Genomic DNA, 23,484 nt, shown 5'->3' with positions numbered 1-23,484 from the left:
GATTGGGTTATGGTCTATCCAGGCCCTTTGGGGCTCCTTTACAGACTAGCCAAGATTCCTTCAAAAGGCATCACATTCTGGGCACTGGTGGCTCATGCCTGTCATTCTAGTTACTCAGGAAGTTGAGATCTGGAGGATCATGGTGCCAAGCCAGTCTGGGCAGGACAGTGTATGAGACTCTTATTGATGAACCATCAGAAAAAAAAAGTGCCATTGTGGCTCAAGTGGTAGAGTGACAGCCTTGAGAAAAAGAGCTCAAGGACAGTGCTCACACCCAACAACAACAAGGAGAGGTAATGCATGCTGTCTTTGGGATTGGCATGGGCCAAATATAATTGGAATTAGTTATAATTGGAATTAATCAAGTCCTCTAAGACAAAGAAGTACCTCCTTTATTCTTGTGCTCCTCCATCTCGTCTCACCCCCTGGCCTTGTCCCTGCTTTGGGCCACCATGAGTCTGGCTGGACGGGAGGGCTCCAAGGAAGATCCCAGAGCAATCTCCCCACCTCCTTCTGCCCTGCTCACCTGGCTGCTTCTGATCTTTGCCATAGACCTTCTTCCTGGAATCCATCCATGAGGTCATCACCACCAACATAGTGGTGAGTGGTGGGTCTGGCCTAACTAGGGGCAGTCAGAGGTGGGAGTAGGTCTGGGACTAGAAGCTTCCACCTTGGGTGTAGGCTGAGGCCATGGCTGACCTTGATTTCTTCCTGAGCCTTGCAGTGGTGGGGAGACAGTATAGACTTCACATTGAGTCAGATAAGATTGGAATCTGAAGGACTACTTGTGTGGGGGAGGATGTGGGACTCAGGGGGCCACTGTTGTTGGTACTCTCTTGAGACTCCCCTCTCCCTCTCTCATCCCTCAATGGTAGAAGAGAAACTTCAACTAAGAGTGTGGGAAGAGGGGGCGGAGGAATATCTTGGTGTGAACCAGACTTGTGATTCATATTCATCCTAGCCCTTACTATCTATTTATCAAAAGAATGGACATATGGGTTTGGGAGGGGGGAGAATCATCCTAGCTGAGAATGTGGCTTAGTGGTAGAGTGTTCACCTAGCATGCCTGAAGCCCTGGGTTCTATTCCACACAGAGAAAGTGGAAGGGGAGGTGGGACTAGCCTTGATCAAAAAGAGCTCAGGGACAGTGGATAGGCATGGGTTCAAGCACCAAGGCTGGAAGAACAAATCTTTGTTTTTAGGCCTTTTTTTTTTGTTTGAAAACAATTTATTCTTTGTGATAAGCATAACATGGGTCTCTTTCCTGGCCACCAATGGGCCATTAAATGTCCCTTGAGTTTGGGCCAACTCCCTGCAGCCTCTGCCCTACCTACCCCCAGTTTATCCTTCCTGTTTCCTGGCAGATGGAGGCCTGAGAGAAAGCCACTTGGCCACCTACTTCTGGTGGCTGCCAAGGCTTTTGAGAGTCAGTATGTCACATAGAGAGTCATCATCTGCATCAGTCTACAGGAGAAAGTGAGGGAGCACTCCTCCCCTGAGCCTGGGAGCTGTGGGCTGATCTAGATGTGGGGCATCTGGGGCAGGACATGGTCCTTAGGGGAGTCCACTAAGGGGTCGGGAACTCTTTCCTCTCCTCTGGCAGTTTCCATGCTGTGTTTAAGTTGCAATTCTTCATAACCTTTCTGCTCCTCCCTCATTTCACCCACCACAGGCCCTGTGGCCTCTGAAGCAGTGTTGGTGGTGGGGGGCTCAGCTTGTGCTGGCATCTGGAGATTGCTGTCTGTGCTTTCCCTTGCGAGGAGTGACAGCAACTCCCACAGCACTCTCCTCTTCTCCAGCATCTCCTAGGACAGCGAGTGCATGCACTGGGCTTTGTCCCAACACAGCTCATTCAGGACCAACATCTGCTCTTTACACACCATGAGGGACTCCTCGATAGTTCGGATGTTTGCTGACAGATGGCTGCATCAATTGGGGAACTCACCTCCTGGACTCTCGAAGTCCATCTCATCAGGCAGGTCATGGACAAAGCAGATTTTCTTTTCAGATGCCCATGTGTCCTGCTTCCCATCCCCACACATGCTATGGTGGCAGCTCATGGGGCTGAGGCATTGTGGCTCCAGCTCAGTCTGGCACTGAGCTGCTGGGTCGGCCAAGGGGCGACTGCAGCTGGCCTGCCATTCTTGTGTCAGGAGTTTCCCCCTGTGGATCTCATCCTCCAAGAGAACTCTCAGGGACATGTCACTCTTGTTCTGGGGAACATCTCCATCCTCTGTGATGGTCACATCACGATGGGGGGCGGGGGGCAGAGAATCGCCTCCTTATCTTTTGTTTCTACAGGGCTCATGCCTTCACCTTGCACAGGAAAAGCCAGGAAGCTCACCTGGGCCTGCAGGCACTCCTCCTGTGATCTGGTGGCTTCCAGGCACTTGAGAATGTCCTGCCACTTCGGGGACACCACCTGGTCACTTCAGTTTGCTGAGTCCTTCACTTGCTTCAGCTGCTCCAGCAGCTGGATCTGCCTCTCTAAGTGCTGCTGCAGGGCCTCCTTCTCAGAGCACAGCCGCTCATTGGAGGAGATGTGCCATTCACAGGAGGCTCTGAACTCCTGCACTGTCCCAGGGACTGCTCCTGCTGCTCCTGAGCTGCTTGGCTCTCTCTCTCAACCACTACTACCGATTTTCCTATCTTCTCCTCTGAGCAGTCCTACTGTTCCCGCAGATGTTTCTTCATCTGCTGCTCTGAGTTCAGGATGCTGGCGAGCTCCTCCTTCTCACTGCTCACCCTTTGGAGAGCTTCCCACAGCAGAGCCAGCTTTTCTTCCGGTTGTCCATCCCACACACATGCTCATCGTGGGGTCTTAGGGATCTCGTGCTGATCCTAGGCTTTCTCCTTCAGTCTCAGCAGTTGCTCCTGCTGCTCCATGTTCTGAAGACGGAGACTGGCTTTCCTGGACCTGGATGTGAAGTTGTTCCTCCAGGTTTTTCAACTCCATCTCCTTGCTGTAGGCCTGGGCTTGCAGATGCCACTAGGCCTGAGATGGTCCCGTGGGGGCTGTGGCTTTACCAGCTTCCTTCTCAGTTCCTGCAGCTCATTCCCTAGGTCCAACACATGCCTTGACCCTCATTCCTTAGGTCCAACACATGCCTGGACCCTCATTCCTTCTCTTCTGTCAGTTGGTTCAGCCATTGGGTCAGCCACCATGCCTCCTCCCTCCGTGCGGAACTCTCAATGCACACGTCCTACATGAAGGTTTCTCTCTCCAGATTCGCTGTGGTCACCAGCCAGCTCAGGTTGTCCAGTAGTCTCTTTAGTACCCCATGTCCCTCCAGCGCTTGTTGGAACTTGCATATTCTCTTCTTCACGTTGCTCCTCTGTATCCACAGCACTTCCAGCTTCTCCTGTAACTCTGTGTTCACTTGCTCCAGGACATCTTAGCTTCTGGTCTTTTCCTAGAGCTGAAGGGTCACATCATTCAGCTGTTCGAAGAACATTTTGGTCTCCTTCTTTGCAGCAGTGATCATAGAAACCGCTATCTCCAGCTCTGCCATGGGCAACTCTTTAGCTTGCAGGCAGCTGGTGAGAGCTTTGTGATCCCTTTTTCTGTCATCAGTGGCCTGCTGCACTTGGGCCAGTGCACATTGTAAATCGCTTTCTGCTGAAACCAACCGCTGTATGGGTGCCTTGTTGATCTCTACCTCCATTTTTGGTGCTGCATACAACTGGGCTATCTTCTCCCTCTCTTACTCCCATTGATCCTGTGGGTCTGTCTTTCCCTACTTCAGTGGTTGGATGATGGCACAGAGTACCTGGTTTCTTCTTTCTGTGGTCCAGGGTGGGCACTACATGCGGGTAGCACCTCTGTGGATCCTTGGTGGTATTGGGACCCTTGACACTCTGGATCCTGGAGGCTGTGACTGTGTCCAAAGGCAGGGGAGGTCCATGGTCCGCATCACCTTTGGCCCGACTCTCCATTCAATCTGGCTCCCCAGTGGTGTTTGTCTTGGCGATTCCTCCCTTTTTCGTATTCTTTGTTTTCTTGAATGTTTCAGGTCTGTCGGGAGGATACTGCTGGTGTTCTTGTGGCAGTTTCTTGCCCACAGTTCTCTCATTGAGTCTTATTGTTTCAGACATCTGAGAGCTGGGATGGGAAAGTTGGGCTGGCTACATTCCCAGGCTGTAGGAAATCCTCTCTTCTCCCACTCACTGACTAGGATGTAATTTCCTACTCTACCTCAAAGTCACATGAAGACTCTTGCTCACCACTCAGCCACCTCTACCTTCCTCAACTGCTGGTAGTGGTGTCACCCAACAGAGGGAATCCAGGTGCTACTGGGAAGCATGGAATGTGGGCGTGGCAACTATTCTTGTATCCCATTGGTCAAAAAGAACCATGAAAGAATGGGGGGGTGCCTGGAATGTTTGATGCAGACATAATGGATGGAGTCAAGATGACAGCATACCCTTTACCAGGAAACTATGTCCAATCCAGTTGGGGACAAGAGGGAGACCTGCTTTATCCAGATGGCTGCACAGATTGTTTTTTATGTCTGTTTGTTGCCAGTCCTGAAACTTGAACTCAGGATCTGGGCACAGTCCGTGAGCTGATCTTGCTCAAGATTAGCCCTCTACCACTGAAGCCACACAGCTCTACTTCTGGCTTTGTTGGCATTGAGGTTGGACAGGGGTCTCAAGGACTTCCCTGCCTAGGGGGACTTTGACCATGATCCTCCTATCACAGCCTTGTAAGTATCAAGGAGGACGGGTGAGAGCCACTGGTGCCTGACTAATCATTGTTCGGGATTATGGCTTCCCCAGTAATCTGCAAGCCTTCAGCAATGCAAGGTGAAGTACCCTTTGGAGCCGGATCACTCAGACCGAGATGGCCACCGTGCAAAAGAAGAAAATGAAAAAACACCATCCCACCATTTTTTTCTGTGCATCCCCCCTCATCCCCAGCCCTCACCCCCCACCTCCCCACCCCCCTCCCCCGGCACAAGGCCTGAATTCTAGGATCTCAGGATAGGCTGTGTTTCCAGGGGCTGCACCCCAGCCTATGGTGATGAAAGCTGAGGCACGGTTGCCATGACCTGAGTTCAAGACTGTTTTTGCCAAAAAAAGCAAAAAAAAAAAAAAAAAAAAGCTCCCTGGCTTGCAATTAACGCCGTTTCTCCTACCTTTGAATTTGAACTTAAGGCCTGGGTAACTCCGAAGCACTGTGGATGAAGGGGAAGCTCACCATGCTTGAAGACAAGAAAGTAAGGCCTGGTCCCTAGGCCTGAATTCAAGTACCCAACCCGGAAACATTCTATTTATATACATTGTAAAGGTAGGATTTGTACATACGTATAGATGGTCAGTCTATATCCGGTTTGTTGTGGTTATTTATTGTATTTCTGTTTTATTCATTTATTTTCCATTTTTTTTTATTTTGAAAATACTGTATAGAGGGGTTAGAACTACATGGTCAAGATAATGAGTACGTTTCTTATCAAGCATTATAGCCTACTCCTTTGTTTCCCCTTCCCATACCTTCCCATCTTCCTCCCAGCCCCCACCCAAAATCCTCCCCGATCTGCCCCCCCTCCGCCCCTGCCACACCAAAGTTGTAAAGTTCGTTTTCGACATAACGACTTCTATATCTCATTGTTGCAATGGGTCCACCTCTATCCCTATTTAAACGATTTGTTTTTCCCCTTCCCTTCCACAAATTATACCTACATCAAATGCAGTGAAAGCAGGGGTTATACTGTGCGGAAGGCACATACAAAGCAACAAAAAGTAATCTTATAAATGTGTTAGAAACAATCCCAAGAAATAAAAAAAAAAACATTTGAGTACATATCTTAGGGCTCATTTCCTTAGCATCACCTTATCTGACCTTTTCTGCTTGACTCAGACATATTCTAGATATTGCAAATAAGGGAAACAATGGGACCTATATTTCTTTGGACCAGGCTTACTTCACTTAGTATAATTTTTTCCAAGCCTTTCCATTTCCTAATAAATGGGGCAATGTCATTTTTTCTGATGGAGGCATAGAATTCCATTGTTTATATATACCACATTTTCTTGATGCATTCATCTACTGAGGGGCATGTGGGTTGGTTCCATATCTTAGCTATAGTAAATAGTGCTGCAATAAACATAGTCGTGCTGGTAGCTTTAGTGTGGTCTTGTTTGTAAACATTTGGGTAAATGTCCAAAAGTGGGATTGCTGGGTCATTGGGGAGATCTATGTAGAGTCTTTTGAGGAACCTCCATAATACTTTCCAAAGTGGTTGAACAAGTTTACACTCCCATCAACAATGCAGTAAAGTTCCCTTCTGTCCACATCCCCTCCAGCATCTGTTGTTATTAAAGTTCTTGATTGTAGCCATTCTAACTGGGGTGAGGTGGTATCTCAATGCTGTTTTGATTTGCATTTCTTTTATGGCGAGGGAGGTTGAGCATTTCTTCATGTGTCTATTGGCCATGCTTCTTTCCTCTTCGGAGAAAATTCTCTTTAAGTTGTTAGCCCACTTTTTTATTGGGCAGTTGTTTCTTTGAGGATTTGTTGTTGGGGGATTTAATTTTTTGAGTTCCAAGTATATTTTAGATATGAGATTTTTTATTGACTGTGATGACACATATTGCATTTATGATATTGATGACAACCCATCACATAGTATCTAGATTTGTCGATATGTTCTCCATCATGTGTGACACCCAGGACTCTCAGGGAAAAGGAAAACAGGTATCACATTCAGCTTCTTTCTCCATGATCCAATTATTACCAGTGCTGGGATCTGAACTCAGGGCCTGGCAGACCCAATTCAGACCCTGAATGGGTGTGTCAACACGGCAACCTCTAGCCAATGAAGCTGCCAGGGAATTTCCAGACCCTGAGGTTGAGCTATAGGGGTGAACAAAATATCCATACATGGATAGACAGGTGGTAGAACACCAATAAATATATATTTGTACAGAGTGCCAGAGACATCTACCTAGGATTCAATGACATCAACTACATTGCTACTACCTCTTAGGTATTTATTATGCCACCGTTGAAGGAATAGGATCCTTTTCTTGCTTAATAAACCATTCATTAAGATGAATCATCCTCCTAGGATCATTGCATCTAATTTTGGACTAGATTAATACAAGCAGAAACTTTTCATTCAATCATAAGTTTGCTAACATTTCATTGTTATTCCCATGCATAGGAACAAGTATCTTGGGATCTCCCCCCACTGGTAGGTGTCAGTACCAGTATTCAAGCTCAGCCCCTATGCTGCCACATGGGCCTATTTCTTCCCTGATAGCCCCTGAGCCTTCTCCAATGCAAGGTGAAGTACCCTTTGCAGCCGTGTAATTCAGACCCAGGATGGTCACCGTGCAAAAGAAGAAAATATAAAAAATCCATCCTGCCACATTTTTTCTGTCAATTTTCTGTCATTTGTTCCTGCAAACGTAGGAGCCTAGGATTCTAGGATCGGCTACGGGTCCATGGGAGCCCACCAACCTGAGGTGATCGAAGCTGAGGCAGAGTAGTCATGAACTGAGTTCAAATCCCATGCTTGGCAATAATAGTAATAATAATAATAATAATAATGATGATAATGATAATAACACACCATGGCTCAGAATTCTCACCATTTTTCTGTCACCTCTGACATTCCAACTCAGGTCTGGGAAACTTTGTTGCACTGTGGGGGAAGGTGAAGCTCACCATTCTTGAAGACTACAAGGTCCTAGGACTAGGGCCTGAACTAAAGCCCCAGTACTGGCAAAAATCATATGCTCACCTGCTTTACACATAAGATTTCTCTGTACATAGAGATGTGGAATGCATCATGCATTTAGTGTAGTTATTCTTTATATTGTGTGTCTTAGTCATGGATGCATTTTGTATTTTGTTACATTTGATGACAGCTATAACTGTTCTGACATGGATGGCAACTGATTCCCGTGAATATGGAGTTGCCTATACAGCATACTGAATCCTAGCTGAGCCCCAGTACTTTCACAGGACGGAAAACAGGTGCAAGGATTGGCTTCTCACATCAGGACTCATCTAATGGCAGTGCTGGGATCTGACCTCGGGGACTGGCAGGCCCAATAGGCGAATGGGTCAAGGTAAGCACACCAGCCTTTGAGCCAGTAAGGGGCTAGGCCATTCCCCGGACCTGAGAATGAGCCCCACAGTGATGGCGACCAGTGATGGAATCCAATCTACCTTGTGACTAATGATTCTTGGATCTTCCCCAATGCCTCCATTTCATGACTGTGATGATTATGGTCATGTTTCATCAACTCTTCATTAAACATAATCAATACCCCATGAGTCTTGCCTATCATTTCTTACTCACATCAAGCAGGAACTACTTATTCAAGGATGAGATTGATTGCATTCCACGACTCTTCCTAGGTCTGGAAACGAGTGTCCCAGGATCTCCAGCCATTCCCTCATCGTAACAGGGCTGACTGGGATTCGTCTTCAGGGCCTTCACTGTTTGGTTAGCCTGTGGCTCCACAGAAAATCAGCAGGCCTTCAGCCATGCCAGGTCATGTTCACTCTGCAGGCAGCCATGTTTGGGCCCAGAATGGTCACCATGCAAAGGAAAATAAACATAAAAGAGCCAGATGGAATTTCCTCTGCTTTTTTTCCCCTCGAAGGTTTTTTTTTTCCAGCAAAGCCCAGAGTCCAAGGGTTCGAGGACTGGCTGTGGATCCAGAGTCTGCAGCGTAGGATGATCAGAGCTGAGGCAGAGTTGCCACGACTTGAGTTCAAGCCCTGGATCTGGTTAAAAAAATAAAAAATAAAAAACTATGAATGAAGAACCCTAGCTCAGAATTTGTGCCATTTTGATGCTAGAGCTGGGATTTGAACTCAGGTTTGGGTAACTCTGTTGCACTGTGGGGGAAGGGAAGCTCACCATCTTTGAAGACTAAAAGGTCAGGTCTGGTACTGGGCCTGATTTGAAGCCCCAGCACTGGACAAGCCCACCTCTTTTAAACCTAGGATCTCTATTTACATATAGGTGTTGTATGCACCTTGTTTTCAGTGTAGTTAATCTTTTTATTTTGTGTCTAATTCATCTATGTATTGTGTATTTTATTGAGGATAGGATGACATATATAACTGTGCTCACATGGATGACAACCTATTCCCATGACTATAGAGTTGCCTATGCTTTCTAGATCCTAGCTGTGACCCAGGACTTGCACAGGATTGGAAAACATCTGCAAGGTTTGGCATCTCACATCAGGATGAACCTTTTGGCAGTGCTGGAAGTTGAACTCAGGGCCTAGCAGAACCAACTGCCAAATGGGTCCATATGAGCACACCAGCCTGTAAGCCACTAAGGAGCTAGACCATACCAGGACCTGAGATGTAGCCCCGAGGTGGGGGTGGAGCACCATATTCACACATTCATAAGCTGAAATTAATATGCTCATAAAGGCCTGTTTGTATATAGTTAGAAATGTTGTGAGCTCTGTTGGAATCCTATCTTCCATGTGACTACTGATTCTTGGATCTTTCCTAATGCCTCGAGTTCCTGAATATAATTATTATTGTCACACTTCATGCACCCTTAAGATCATTTCCTATGTGAATTATGCATGAACTTCTCAACTCTTCCCTAGGCCTGAATTCAAGTACCAGTACTGAAAAACATAACATTTATAGACATTTTAAATATTTGAGTTATATCTCTATATTCATTTTAAATCGTGTTTGTTGGAGTGATTCATTATATTGTATTATTATTGATTGATTGATCGATTTAGCATTAATTTTATGGACTGTGAGTACACCTATAACATTTATTACATTTGTTCCAATCTATTCCATAGCATGTAGCTTTGCAGACATAATACGTATATCATACCTGACACCCAACACTTGCACAGAAAAGGAAAACAGGTGTCACACATGGAATCTTACACCAGAAAGAAGCTTTGGTAATGATGGGACCTTGACTGAGGGACTAGGAGGCCCAATTCCTGAAGGGGTCAATGTTAGCACGGCAGTATCTAGCTCATGCAGGTGCCAAGTGGATCCCAAGACCTGGGAACAAGTTTCAGGTTTTGCCAAAATAGCAAAAATATTCTATGCAGATGACGGTATACAAATAAATATAAATTTAGATATTTACATACTGCCAGAAATGTCTATTTAGTATTCAATGACACATACTACGCTCCTATGGATTCTCAGGTCTTTAGTGAGGGCTCCATTTAATCAATAGTATTCTTTTAGTGCATAATAAATTATGAATTAAAATTAGTCGGTGTCCTGTGATTATTGGGTCTAATTTTCTGCTAGACTGATTGATGAACTACTCATCCAACCATGATATTGTTCACATTCCTCTGGTGCTCCTATGGACAGGCAATACTTTCTTAGGCTCCCCAGCACTTTGTAAGTGGCATGACCTGGATTCAAACTAAGGACCTAGGTGTTCAGGTTGGCCTATGGCTTCGCTGACAGCCTGCCAGCCTTCAGCAGTGCCAGGTAACCTACAGGTTGCAGCCGTGTAATTTGGACCCGGGATGGTCACTATGCAAAGGAGGAAAACCAAGAAACCGCCGACCATCCACAGATCATGGTTTTTTTAGGTGCTGTTTTCATTTTGTTTTCCTGTCAGCCCCCGAGGCATAACAACCCATGATCGGCTGTGGGTCCAGAAGCTGCACCATCCCAGCCTAGGGTGAAGGAATCTCAGGCAGTGTTGCCACAACCTAAGTTCAAGCCCCGTGATTGGCAATCAATCAATCAAAAAAAATTAAAATATTAAAAATAGCCGGACGCCGGTGGCTCACACCTGTAATCCTACCTACTCAAGAGGCTGAGGATTGAGGCTTAATCCAACCCAAGCTGTAAAGCCCATGTGACTCTTATCTCCAATAAAGTACTAGAAAACCAGAAGTGGTGCTGTGGCTCAAGTGGTTGTGTGCTAGCCTTCAGCTGAAGAGTGCAGGGACAGCACCCAAGGCCAGAGCTCAAGCCCCACGAAAAAAAAATTGTAAAAATACTAATGAAGCTCCCCAGCTTGACATTCGTGCCTTTTTTTTTCCTCTCAGGCCTGGAAATTGAACTCAGAGTCTGGGTAACTCTAATGCACTATGGAGGATGGGGAAACTCACCGTCTTTGAAGACAAGCCATTCAGTCCTTTTCCCTAGGCCTGAATTCAATCCCCAGCGCTGTCAAAGTAATATTCATGCACATTTGAAATAATGATTAATATCTACATACTTATGTTTACTGCATATTATTTGACTGTGTATTTATTTTATTTTTTGCACTAGTCATTCATTCATTATTTATATTGACTATTATTACACTTATAACATGTATTAAATGGATTACATTATGAGAACTATACAGATTGGCATATGTATTATATATATTACTTCATACCCAGGATATTCACAGAAATTCTATATTAGATGATCCCATGCTTAGAAAAACAGAAATAATACACCCACCAAATTCGAATTCATCCCTAGGCATCCCAGTGGCTCACATCTGTAATCCCAGCTACTCAAGAGGTGAGAACTGGAAGATGAAGTTTCAAAGCCAATCCAGACAGAAAAGCCTGAGAGGCGACATCTCCAATTAACTGGCAAAAAGCTAGGCTACAGGTATGGCTGAAGTGGTAGAAAATCAGCTATGAACAATCAAGCCAAGAAAGAGCAAGCTGAATTCAAGTGTGGAGTAGCGGGGTAGGGAAAGAAAACAGAGAAAAATCCTCCAAAAACAGAGAACAAAACAACAGTACACACATCCCACCTAATTTATGGTACCAACAAACTGAAAATAAAAAATCAAGCTTGTGCAGTTGTATAAATTTACATGAGCACATATGCTTTTAGATACACTTCAAAGCTATGTTTTAATAATATATATGTATATATATTAAAAATGTATATATATATATATATATCTTTCAATAAACTAAGAAACCAGCCAATGAATAAATACTTCTGAATTAGTGCCTTAACCATGGCATTATAAGTTATTTATATTATAAGTGTATTCCAAGTTTCATTCCTCAGAATCAATCTTTAATAAATTTGTTCATGTGCTGGGCGTCAGTTGCTCACACCTATAATCCTAGCTACTCAGGAGGCTAAGATCTGAGGATGGCGGTTCAAAGCCAGCCTGGAAAGGAAAGTCCATGAGACTCTTATCTCCATTAAACCAGAAATTGCACTGTGGCTTATCTCCAACAAATCGGAAATGGCACTGTGGCTCAAGCTGTAGAGCACTTGCCATGAGTTGAAGAACTGAAGGTGGGCAGCCAAGCCCAGAGTTCAAGCCCTACCACCAACAAAAAATTAAAAAAAGAAAGAAAGAAGTTTGTTCATACAGATCATAAAATTCTAACCTTCTGAGCTTTAGGAAACTTGTCTTCGTTTTCTTCCAGGGTCTTATGCTCTTTAAGCAAGTACTCCACTACTGAGCTACATCCCACTCCCAATGTTTTCGTTTCTCATTTTAAAATTCACTTTATTTCCATAATGCTTACAAGTACTTCCTGTCCTCATAGAAGTGAGTATTTATTCAGAAACCCAACCTTTTGTGGTATGAGGTCTCCCCTAGAGTATCTTGTGGTAGGCACTGAGGAAAAATCATATGATACAATTACAGGGAGTTTATAGTTATAGAAATAACTCTAAATAGAAATAACATCAACTGTCCCTCTAGGGAGGAATGATGTACTCATTTTCATTCTCACTCTTCATGGCAGATGGTCAAAATGGAAACACCAATGTGCTATGCTGAAATGTAAATGTTTAAACACCTTTTTGAAAAACTCTCTTGTTATAAAATCAAAATATATCAAATAAAGGCCAAGTGAACTTTAAAAAATATGAAAAATGCTAATGAAGCTCCCTGGCTTGGAATGTATGCTATTTTTTGTCTGCAAGGCCTGGGGTTTGAACTCGGGGTCTGGGTAACTCTGTTCCACTGTGGAGGAAGGGGAAGCTCTCTATGCTTGAAGATCAGAAAGTCAGGCCTCTTCCCTAGGCCTGAATTCAGGCCCCAACCCTGGAAAACTTAGTCCTTACATGTATTTTAAAGATAGGATTGAACTTCCAGACAGGTGTTCAGTGTATATTATGTTTGGTGTGGTCATTCATTGTACTTTTTGGTTTATTCATTTATTTTTACAATTTATTTTATTTACTATGATGACAACTAACCATGTATTACATTGTTTACACCCTATCACATAGCATTTAGATTTGTAGACTTGTTCTCCATCATGCCTGACACTCCGCACTCTCACAGAAAAGGAAAACAGGTGTCACACTTGGCTTCTTACTCCAGGAGGAAATTTTTGGCAGGCTCTGTGATCGAACCTCTGGCGTGGCCAAAATAGCCATACATAGATAGGCAGGTGGTAGTACACCAATAAATACATATTAGTAAAGAGTGCCAGAGCCATGTATCTAGTATTCAATGACATCTGCTACATTCCTACCAAGTCTTAGGTAGTTATTATGCCTCCATTGAGGGAATATTATTCTTTTCATGCCTAAGTAACCATTAATTGAGTTCAATCAGCGTCCTAGTATTATTTTTTCTAATTTGAGTCCAAACAACTGCAAGAACTATTAAATCATGTGTTGGATACCATTCTATCAGAATTTCTATGCACAGGCAGGAGTCTCTTGGGATCTCCTGCCATTGGTAGGTGTCAGTACCAGGATTTGAACTCAGGGACTGTGTTGTGGGGTTGGCCTATGGCTTTCCTGACAGTCCACCAGCCTTCAGCAATTAAAGGTCACAGGGGCATGGCATCCATGTCATTCAGACCTAGGATGGTCACCATGGAAGGAACCAAAGCCAAGAAACTGTCTACCATGTGCGGCTCATCACTTGTTTTAGTGTCATTTTCATTTTGTTTTCCTGTCAGACATCGGGTCTTAGGATTCCAGGATTGGCTTTGGTTCTGGAGGCTGCACCCCAGGCTAGTGTGATGGAAGCTGAGACAGAGCATCATGATCTGAGTTCAAGCCACGTGCATGGCCAAAAACAAATAAGAAAATTAAATTAAAAATATTAAAACAATTAAAAATTTAACAATTAAAAAATTTTAACAAACAATTCTTTTTCTCCCTGTTTTGCAATTCGTGCCATTTTTTCTGCCAGGACTGGCATTTGAACTCAAGGTCGGGGTAAATAGGCAGCACTGTCGGGTTAGGTGAATCACACCATACTTGAAGCCAAGAAAGTCAGGCCTGTTCCCTAGGCCTGAATTCCAGCCTCAGTCCTGCAAAACATACTCCTTATATACATTTTATTTACATTTTAAAGACAGGATTTATACTTCCATATAGTCAGACAATATCATGTTTGGTATGGTTATTCATTTCATTTCTTGTTTTATTCATTTATTTACCATTTATTTTATTGACTCTTTTGACCCCTATACCATTTCTTACATTGTTTACTTCCTATCACATAGCATCTAGATTTGTAGATATGTTCACTATCATGCCTGACACCCAGGACTCTCCCAGAAAAGGAAAGCATGTGTCACACTCGGCTTCTTACTCCAAGACTAAACTTCTGACAGTGCTGGGATCTGAACTTCGGACCTAGCAGGCTCAATTCATGAATGGGTAAGGGTGAGCATGGCAGCCTCTAGCCAATGAAGATGTGAGGTGGTTCCCAGGCACTGAGATAGAGCCCCAGGTTTGGCCAAAACAGTGATACATGGATTGACAGATTGTGGTATACAATTAATACATATTGGTAGAGTGCCAGAGCCATCTATCTGACTGTATGATGCCTACTACATTCCTACTAACTCTTAGGTATTTATTATACTGCCTTTGAAGTAATATAATTCTTTTCATGCTTAATAAACTATCAATTAAAATCAATCAGCATCCTAGGATTATTACATCCACTTTTAGACTCGACTGATGCACGAACTACTCTTTCAATCAGTATTTCTATGCATAGGAATGAGTCTCTTGTGATGTCCTGCCATTGGTAGGTGTCAGGACTTAGATTTTTAACCCAGGGCCTATGTTGGCAGGTTTCGCCTATGGCTTCCCTGATGGCCCACCAGGCTTCAGCAATAGCAGTATAGCTCCACTTTGCAGCCGTGTCATTCAGACTCAGGAAGGTCACCCTGCAAAGAAAAAAATAACGTAAAACCACCAGTCCTCTGCAGCTCGCCACTTTTACTGCTGTCCCACTTTTTTTTTTCTTCCTGCAAGCTTTCTGGTCCTAGGATCCCAAGACTGACTATGGGTGAGAGGCTGCAGCCCAGTGTAAGGCAATCGAAGCAGAGGTAAAGTTGCCATGGCCTGAGTTCAAGCTCCATGGTTGGCAAAAAGAAAAAGAATAAATAAAAAAATTAATTAATTATTTAACTAAATTCAAAAACATCCCCCTGGTTTGGAATTTCTGCCAGTTTTCTTTCCTAGCCTGGGATTTGAACTCAGGATCTTGGTAAATCTGTAGAAATGTGAGGGAAGGTGCAAAGTTTCTTATACTTGAGTTCAAATCCTGTGCCAAGCCAAAAACAAAAACTTAAGTCACTGACCTCAGCTGGGGGTTTGGGGGATAGCTGTGGAGGTGGGAGGGAAGGGATGGCAAGGGGAAAACAAAGGAGGAGGCAACAATGCTCAGTAGTAAATGTACTAATTACTTTGCTCATGTAACTGTAACCCCTCTATACAACATTTTTACAACAAAAATGTACAAAAAAGGAAACAATTTAGAGCTCGGAGAAGCACTTTGCAGGTAAGGGAAGGATGTCCCAATAGATATACAAAATTATACACTGCTGTTTTTAAAATGTTCAGTATGGAACTGAATAAAAATAACGCTTTCATTAAAAATAATTAAGTCACAGTATTAGAACTGGGGCTAGTATTTCTGCCACTGCTGTTATTTGATCTCACCATCCGGGTAACTCTTTTGCATCATAGGTGAAGGGGAAGCTCACTGTCCTTGAGGAAAAGAAATTCAGGGTAGAGTTCCTAGTGCTTGGGAAGTAATATTTATGTACGTGTGTAATATATGTTATGTATTATATGTGTATGTTTAATACACGCTATGATTTTTTAATTATTGATTTTGTATTTCTGTATTTCTATATTTTATTCATTTACATATTGTTTATTGTATTAGTATTATTATACACATAATATTTATTACATTTTTCACATCTATTATAGAATTATACACAATAATTTAGGACATTGACTCATTTTTCATTAATACATTATTAAGTGTTGAAACATGATACATAATTAAATGGAGGCATTTGTCACAGGCTTCACATGTTTAAAGTCTTTCCCAAATATGATATTTGTCTTGTTTATCTTTAACAACTTCCTATAGGAATTTCTTTAGATGATTTATACTCAGAAGCTGTTCCTTGAGGATAGGCAAGTTGAGGGATAATATTGTAAGGGTGGGACTGGGAATGTGGCTTAGTGGTAGAGAGCTTGCTCAACATGCATGAATGCCAGGGTTTGAATCCTCAGTGCCACATACTCAGAAAAAGCCAGAAGCTGTGGAGTGCTCAAGTGGTAGAGCACTAGCCTTGAGAAAAAGAAGCATGGAGACAGTACCAAGGCCCTAAGTTCAAGCCCCAGCACTGGCAAAAACAATAGGCCAGATGCCAGTGGCCCACACCTGCAACCCTATCTTCTCAGGAGGCTGAGATCTGAAAACAGCCTAGGCAAGGAAAGCCTGTTAGACTGTTATTACCAATGAACCACCAAAAGGCCTCATGTGGCGCTGTGGCTCAAGTGGTAGAGTATTCGCCTTGAGATGAACGGCTCAGGGACGGTGTCCAGGATTGAGTTTGAGACCCACAATGGGAAAAAAGTGAGGGTTAATTAAAGTACTTTTCCTATTAGCTAATTAGGAGAACATTCTTGGAAAATGAACGCTGATGTACACCAGAATTGGAGTCAGACCTCAAGGTTCAAGTTTAGCAGATCCATATGCCCAGCCTCTCAGACTCTAGCATTATAACCTGTGTCCTACAGAGTTCTGAAAGGTCCATTGTTGAAAGGCTTAATATGCTCCCGAAACCCTTTGTGATAAGTAGTTGACTTGTATTGTCAATGTTATTTCAGTTCTGACCTAGCAAGCACCAGTAGCCAAGGCCCATTACCCTACCTCAGGAGGCTGAGATCTGAGGCTCACAGGATGAACCAGCCAGGTCAGGAAAGTCTATGACACTCTGACTTCCACTTCTGAAAGGGCTGATGTTCAAGAGCTTCCTGGGTTTCCCTTGGTGATGAGAAGTTACTTGTACTTGAGTTGAACTCAAGGCCTGGGCACTGTCTGTAGCACACTACTACTTGAGCCACAGCACCAATTCTGGCTTTTTCTGTGCATGTGCTACAGAGGGATGGAACCCAGGGCTTCTTGCATGCTAGGCACTAATCCGCATTCGCAGCCCTCTCATCTTTTTCTTAATAGTAGTTTCTACATATGTATGCGACCATTTTACATTCCCCAAGTTTAATTTTCTGAATACAGGTTATTTCAAAAGCCCTGATTTTCTCTTCCCCTGCCTGATTTGTGACTGTTCCTGCCTTGGCCTCATAATAATATGTAAATAAAGGCTGCTGAAATCTTAAGTGTGTATCATATGAGGACACAGGCCTGCAACTTCTTTTCAGGCCATGGGCCTGAAAAGAAGAGAATGATGCAGTATGTGCAACAAGCCTATCTGAAAAATAAATCTGTACATAAAAGAAGCATTACATACAATCTGTTTGTACTCGGGGAGGTAATATACACACATAAGTAGGTAGGACACTGACACATACACTTGGCCTTCTCTTTGATTTTTTTTTGGTGGCCATACCAGGACTTAAACTTAGGGCCCTATGTGTTCCTCAGCTGTTTTGCTCAAGGCTGAGACTCTACCACTGCCACAGCTCAACTTCCAGCCATCTGGGTTAATTGGACATAAGCGCCTGCCAGGCTTTCCTGCCTGGTCTGGCTTGTATCTCCTGCTTGGCTTTCTTTCTCAAAGCTGGAGCTCTACTCTCTGGGCCACTGATTCACTTCTGGTTTTCTGGTGGTTTATTGGAAATAAGAGTCTTGCAGACTTTCCTGCTGGGGCTGGCTTTGAACAGAGATCTCCTGAGGAGACTTCAAGTGGCTTTCCTCAGGGATTCACCGAGGATCTGCTCCACACAAACCCTTAGTCTAAATCTCGAGAGGTATTAGAGAAAAATGGAAACATGAAGATGCTTCTAGTGTGTTCTAGATACTTAAGGTTGGAGACACAAAACACTCAAAAGTATTAGATAATTTCATAGGCCTAAGGAGCCATTCAGAGAGTATGAGTATCACTCCAGCTTTTGGTCCGCAAGTCTTGAGACAGTGAATTCACTGCAGCTCAATGCTAAGTGACTGAACTGGCATGTCCTGTAGACATTTGCTGCCAAAATAATGTGACACTCATTTCTCACTTTTGGCTTCAAACCTGTGACGAGAGGAGAAGAGGAGGAGAGAAAAATCTTTCTCAGAGAAAGAACATTGGGTAGTTTACTTATAAATTCAAAGCATTGGAATGATGCTGTTAAGTAGTCAGATTGTCCAGATTAAAAAATGAAGAAGAAAAGAAAGGCAGGTGCCAGTGGCTGCTGACTGTAATCCCAGCTCCTCAGGAGGCTGAGATGTAGAGAATCTGAGTTTGAATCCAGCCAGCATAGGAAAGTCCATGACACTGTTATTTCTAAGACATCACAGAAAACCCAGAAGTGGGGCTGTGGCTCAAGGTTAATGCAATACCCTCGAGCAAAATAACTCAGGGACAACGCCTATGCTCATAGTTCAACCCCAGGACCTTCTTCCATGTCTTTGTGTATGTGTGGATATATTTCCATAGGTGAAGCTCCAGAGTAGCTATGATGAAAGGCACCAAGCTAGAAAATTTGTTTTCAATACAATGATTTCATAACACAGAGACTGCTTTCATGATACTGCATGTTCCTGGGCTCCCCTCACAGTGCCCAGTACAGCCTGAGGGTTTCTCTGCCTCCAAGGCCTGCTAGAAGAAGTCTCTCTCATTGTCTGGAAAGGCAGACAAAAGGCCTCAGTCCTGTACAGCTGTGTAACAAACAACTCCATATGGGCCAATTAGTGAGGATGAGTGTGGATGGCCTCTGAAGGTCAGGACAAAAAGTCTTCTTTGTACTCCAGTGCTCCTTGTGAGAGGAAGCCTTCATTTGTGCCACCTCCTTTGGAAGGCCAAGTTCCCAGCACTTATCCTGCCTTTGTGAGACTATATTCTGGTGTTCAGATACAGTGCTCAATATAAATCAGGAGTCCTTCTGGCAGATAACTAGGGCACTTAACTCAAGAAATGTTTCATTGAGGATGATGATGGGCCTATGATGCTTCTGCTAGGTTTCTGGAAGCATTGGAAATCCAAGCACATGTCTGATCTCGCCATACTTCCTGTCATCTAGGACTGCTGAAGCACATTAGGTTTTGAAACCTTTGACTTCTAGTTGAGCCCTGTGTGGCAAGGTTTTGGGGTTGAACACAGGGCCTGGGTCCTGTCCATGAGCTCAGCGCAGGAGCCCAGTGCTTTACCATTTTGTGTCACAGCTTTATTTCTGGTCTGTGTGTGGCTGTGTGTATGCGGGGGCACATGCAGACATACACCAGTTCTGGAGCTTTAACTCAGGACCCGAGCACTGTATCTAATTTCTCTTGCACAGGAATAGCCCTCTCCCACTTGAGCCACAGAGCCACTTCAGGCTTTTTTCTAGTGATGTGTTCCTGAGAAATCAAGTCCAGGGTTTCATAGATGCAAAGCATTCTATCCCTAAGGCACATTCCCAGCCCTCTATTTCAGGATTGTTATTCATGCCATTTTTTCTGCCAGTCCTGGGATTTGAACTCAGGGCCTAGGTACATCTACAACACTGTGGGAGAAGGGGAAGCACACCATGCTGGTACACAAGAAAGTCAGGCCTGTTCCCAGGGCCTGAATTCAAGTCCTAGCTCTTGCAAAAATAATATTCTTATAGATTTTAAATATAGGATTCATATTTACATACACATGTTTACTGCATATTGCAGTTAGTGTGGTTATTCATTTTATTTTGTGTTTTATTTATTTCTTATGTATTTTAGTGAGTATGATTACACACATAACCTTTTTTATATCTTATTACATAGGACATAGATTTTCCAATGTACTATACATCATTCCTGAGACCCAGGACTTTCACCAATATGGAAAACAAATGCGACATTTGGCTTCTTCCACCAGGATTACTTAAGTTTTTGGCAGTTCTGTGATTTGAACTCAGGGTCTAAAAGCCCACTTCATGAATGGGGAGTGGGTCAATATTAGCACACCAGTCTGAAGCTAATGAAGTTGTCGGGCAAATTTGGCCCTAGGAGTGGTGGCCAATATATAAACAAATAGATTTGTAAAATGCAGTGTGTGTGTATTTACATATATATGCATCTATAAACATATACAGAGAGAGACAGGTCGACATTTATGTAGATTCTAGTGTATAACTCTATATAAAGAGTAATGTCTATCTTACTTTTGTATATTCTAGTACTACTAATTATTTGGTCTAAAATTATTCCTCCATTAATTAATCACGGTTGAAGACTTAATAAAGTATTAATTAAATTAATCAATGACCTATATTTAATGCATACAATCTTACATTAGAAAGACTAGTTAATTAGTAATTCAATTAGTACATTTCAAACATTCTATTAGTGTTCCTAGAGATAGGAACCAGTTTCCAAGGACCTTCAGCTACGTGTATGTGGCAGTCCTAGGATTGAACTCAGGGTGCAGGTATCAGGGTTAACCTCAGGCTTCACTGACTGCCCACCAGCCTCAGCCATGCAAAGTCATGTACAATTTTCAAGCCAAGTCAGTGAGAACCAGTATTGTCACTGTGCAAAAGAAACAAAGGTAAAACTGTTGTGTAAAACTTTGTTTTTCCTCTTCCATTTTGGTTTGTTTGTTTGTTTCTTGGCCAGTGCTGGGAGTTGAAATTGGGTCCTAGGATCCCTGGCTCATCTATGGGTTTAAAAGCTGCACCCCAGCCTAGTGTAATCAAGGCTGAGGCAGAATTGTGACAACCTGAGTTCAAGCCCTGTGCCTGCCCCCCCCCCACAAAAAATTAAGGTTCTGTCTTCGAATTTGGGACATTTTATCTGCCATACCTGGGATTTGAAATCAGGGCCTGGGTAACTCTATTTTGCTGTGGGTGAAGTGGAAGCTCACCCTCCTTGAATAAAATAAAAAGTCAAGAGCATTTCCCAGGGCATGAATTCTAGCCCCAGGACTGGAAAAATAATATTTATATACATTTATAATGTATACCATATGTATGTATTTGCATACGTATTACATATTGTACTTAGGAAACAATATTTTCACAGACAGCAGAACAGGTCAACATTGGCTGCTTAATTCACCTATTGTCTTTGGCACTGCTGGGATTTAAACTCAGGGCTTGGAATGCCCAATTCATCAATGGATCAATGTAAGCGCAGCAACCTCAAACAAATTCACTGCCAGGGAGTTCCCAGGACCTAAGTTTAACCTCCAGGAGTGGCCAATATATAAATAGATAGATGTGTAAATTACTGCAAATACATATATATGCATAGAGAGTGAGAGAGAAAGAGAGATAGATGTATATGTATATTCCAGTGTATGTTTAAATATATAAATATATTTATAGAATGTGAGATGTCTATATATCATTAAATTACATGTAATATATTACTAATAATTATTAGGTATTAAATTATGCCTTCATTTAATGATGTATTATGGTTTAAGGCACAATAAAGTGCTTCCTTGTGCAAAATGAGCTCAGGGACAATGTCGAAGCTCACAGTTCAAGCCTCAGGACCTGTACCAAAAAAAAAAAAATTAGAGCCAGTAACTCCATGTGTCTGTGTATGTGTGAATGTATTTCTATTGGTGAACATCCAGAGTCGCTGTGAAGAAAGGCACCCAGCTAGGAAATTTTCTTTGCATAGAATGATTTCATAGCACAGAGGGTGCTTTCAAGACAGTGCATGTTCCAGGACTCCCCTCCTTGTTCCCAGTGAAGCCTGAGGGTTTCTCCACACCCCAGATTGCTGGAGGAAGTCTATCTCTTTGTTGGAACAGGCAGACAAAAGGCCTCACTCCTGTACAGCTCTGTAACAACTCTATCCGGGCCAACTAGTGATGGTGAGTGTGGGCAGGCTCTGAAGACCAGGAGAATAAGGCCTCTTTGTACCCCAAGATATCTCTCTCCCCAATGCTCTGTTGTGACAAGAAGCCTTCATTTGTGCCACATTTTGGGGCAGGCCAAGTTCCCTGCAATTATCCTGTCTTTGTTAGACTATGTTCCAGTGTTGAAACAAACTGCTACAATTAATTCAAGATTCCTTCTGGCAGACAACAACTAGGGAGCTGAACCTAATGCAATGATTCATTATCGGCAAAGGTGCCTACCTGGGTTTTCGGAAGCTTGCTACAGTTAAGCATCTTTGCAAAATCAAAATGTTCCCTGTTATGTAGGGCTGGTGAAGCTCATCAGGTTTGGAAACTTTTGACCTCTCCTAGTTGGGCCTTGGGTGGATAGGTTTACAGGTTGAACACAGGGCCTGAGTACAGACCATGAGCTCAGAACAGAAGCTCACTGTGTAGTTGGAAGCCCCCTACACAGGGAGACAAACACACCTAGTTGTCTGGAGTGACAGAGCCCACCGCAACAAAGTTGTTAACAAAGAAGCAACTTTATTGAGAAGGTCCCTACACTGACTGGCCAGGTCCACAGCACAGGCTCAGGAGCTGATACTGCTACTCTGAGCAGCCCCCATTCTTTGCTTTTTAAAGGCAAAATCCATGAGGTTGAGTCTGGTCATGCACAGGTGACCAATGGGATCATGCCACACAAAAGGATTGCATGGTCATACCAGACCACACACAGGTGGCCAATAGGGAGAGTTTACTATAAGCATGTGTGAAAGGCAGGGTTTACCACCATAAGCCTGTGGTGTCCGGTAGTTGGAGCCAGATTACAACCTATCTGTTTTATAGGTCAGTCTTTAACTCAACAATCAATGTGAGTTAGGTTGTTAAGGGGAGGGGGACCTAGAGGCATTCTTTCCATTCCAGGAACAGGACTGGTTGAGGCAAAGGTCTAGTTAACCTTGTTTAAAGTTTTTCTAAAATCCCTATAAACAAATGCAAAGCCTGGAAAGAAGCTGTACCAGCTCAAGTCTTCTCTCAGGGCCTACTTCCCAGTGCTTTACCCTTTGATGTCACAGTTCCACTTCTGGTATCTGTGGAGGGGGTGGGGGGTAATTTGTGTGCATATACCAGTCCTGGAGCTTGAACTCAGGACCTCAGCACTGTACCCGAGTTTCTCCTGTACAAGGATAGCACTCTACCACTTGAGCCACAGAGCCACTTCAGGCTTTTTTTCTAGTGATGTGCCACTGAGGATTCAAAGCCAGGGTTTCATACATGCAAAGCACTCTA

Source organism: Dipodomys merriami, unplaced genomic scaffold (genome assembly GCF_024711535.1).
Source record: "Dipodomys merriami isolate MVZ:Mamm:240054 unplaced genomic scaffold, mDipMer1.0.p SCAF_1113, whole genome shotgun sequence".
Classification (NCBI taxonomy): Eukaryota; Metazoa; Chordata; class Mammalia; order Rodentia; family Heteromyidae; genus Dipodomys; species Dipodomys merriami.
This window is presented reverse-complemented; position numbering follows the sequence as displayed.